The sequence below is a fragment of the Coregonus lavaretus genome (assembly GCF_964263955.1).
Source record: "Coregonus lavaretus genome assembly, chromosome: 5".
Lineage (NCBI taxonomy): Eukaryota > Metazoa > Chordata > Actinopteri > Salmoniformes > Salmonidae > Coregonus > Coregonus lavaretus.
Window position 1 is genome coordinate 26525889 of NC_139992.1, and position 2672 is coordinate 26528560.

The window sequence follows — 2672 nt, forward strand, 5'->3', positions numbered from 1 at the left end:
TTTGATGTATCTTTGCCCATCTCTGGCTAGTGCCAAGTACGTTACTGTAATACCCACAGTAACTTGCCACCAGCTTCCTGTAAGTTACTTTAATTCAGAGCAATGGTACAGCACAATACTGTAAAATGTGTCTGCTGTGCTATAAGTAAGTATATGCTACTGTAATTATAATATTGGTATTTCACAGTATTTTACAGTAATTACATGATTGATGCAATCAGGTGGCTACTAGGTATTTGTATATTACAGAACTTTTATGAATATTTTGTGTTTTATATCACTTGCACTTCTAGAGGCCTTAAAGGCTTCCAAACTGGCTGTGGCTGCATGGCAAAACAGACCAAAAGGACTTGGCAAAACACTCAACCAGTAAAGGTTTAAGACTTAATGCCACTTTGTTCTGTCCCGTGTATACACATTAAATTGTTAGGGCACTACTACCACATACCAGTTCAATTGGTACAGCATTCTCACTAACATGTGCAACAAATATAGCCACTTACAACAACAGTAATTTATTGTTAAATGGTATTGTAATAAAAGTACAGCAATTGCTAACAGTAAGTATGTAATTATATATTACAGCATACCAATTAATATTTGTATTGTTTTATATCACTTGCACTTGTAGAGGCCTAAACTAAGGCTTCTAAACTGTCTGTGACTACAGGGCAAAACAGATCAAAAGGACATGGCTAAAAACTCAACAATCATAGGTTTGAGACTGGCTGCCACCTGATCTGTCTCCTACACACATTAAATTGTTAGGGTACTACTACCACATTTCAGTTGGTAGAGTACTCTCAGTTACAGGTGCAACAAATATAGCTTCTTACAAGGCATGCCTCAAAATATATTAATGAGCCAGAAACAACAATAAAAAATAAATAGCGCTCCCAAAATACGGTATGGTGCTGTATTCTGTGGGGTGGTACTGAATTACAATAAATTACTGGCAGCACAGTAGCCAGTAAATTACTGTAGATTTACAGGTAAAGGTTTTTAGATTCCAAAAATACAGTATGGCACTGAATTACAGTAAATTACTGGCAGCACAATAGCCAGTAAATTACTGTAGATTTACAGGGCAAAGTTTTTAGACTAAAAAATATGGTATGGTACTGTATTCTGTGGGGTACAGCATTCTCACTAATGGGTCACGCCTCAATACAGTATGTTGTACTAATTGTGTTGTGATCTTCAGCCTGTGAGAGTGGAATGCTGTCAATTTCACAAAGAAAGATGTACGGTGTGCTTTTGTGAGGTAATATTTGACGAGCGCAGGTCCATCATTTGTTTGAGCAGTACAGACAAGGGCCTGTTCTGTGTGGCTGCCCCAAATGCATGTATGGAATCTAAAAGCTCTCATGATTTGTTTTAATCTCCATTGTTGTTATTGTGTTGGGAGAAGACCATGTAGAGACAGAACTTTGCCTTAATCTAGGGGACTGGGTCAAGAGACGGTGATTAGATGGCATGGGACCTTCATTCTTCATCTCTGAGGCTGAGTGTAGAGTATAGGACAGGTTTTCTTTGAAGAACAATTATTCAATATCTCCTCTCCTCGCCTTGGCTAAACATTCTCTCTGCTGATTAACGACCATCTGCTGCTCTCGCTCCTCCTCCTCCAGCAAAAAGACAGAGCGTGTTGTGTTAAAAAGTGTCCCTTCCAGGGAGAGAGGGGGAGAGTAGTCACACTCAAAGCCTTCCCCATGCTTTCTTCAGACGGACACTGTTGACTAATTACTACTCATCCTAAGAGCACTGGAGGCACTCAGATCTGCCCACTGACCTTCTCCGTCTCATCTGTTTCACTCTGTCCCCCTTTCATCTGCTAACTGTGGCATAGATGTCAGTCATAGGGAAGGCTTCAGCCTGGAGTGTGTATGCAGGGACAGACTGAGAGAGCAGATCAGAGTAGTGAGCAGAGAGGGTTTTCAGGCAGACATACAGGCTGGAGAGAGAATGTACTTTAAGTAGATGTCACCAAGATGTCAGAGCAGAACCCGGGCAGCATGGTGCGGGGGAGAGAGAGGAACATTCATCAGATTCAGGCAAAGGTGGAAAGTAACTTTGTGGGATGTTGCTCTGTGATGGAGGTGTCTGCCTAAAGTCTCAGTGATGTAGGGTAGAGTGTAGCATTGTGGGTATTTCTAAGAGTCTGAGTGGACTGTTGTACTGCAGGCAAGGTTAAGAGGATAAAGTGTTGGAGAAGGAGGACGAGAAGGGGGCATATTTAGATCTACTCGAATGGTCACAGTCTCAAGGCCACCATTGCCTTAAGCGCGTGTGTGTGTTTGTGCGTTGGGTATGTTTCTGACTCATTCAGTTCGAGGGGAGTTTTTTCCTATTTTCTTTTTTATTGAGTTGCGAGGGGGAGATGAAAGCATATGGGAAATCTACCGTAGAATGTTTGGGGGCTGTTTGTGTGTGTGTGTGTTTGTGTGCACATGCTTGTATGTCTCTATGTGTGTATGACTACTGTGTAAGTATCCTGCTCTGTATGAGCGTTTCATACCAGTGAGACGCTGTGACTCTCATGACCAGAGATGTCATGTTCTCTGGGATCGTGGTGGTGTTTTTCTGCTGCTGTGCTGCAGTGAGTGTGTTTGTGTTTCTCTGCAGCGGTAAAGGGCCCTGGATGCGCTTCAGTGTCTCGTTTTCCGTTCGGG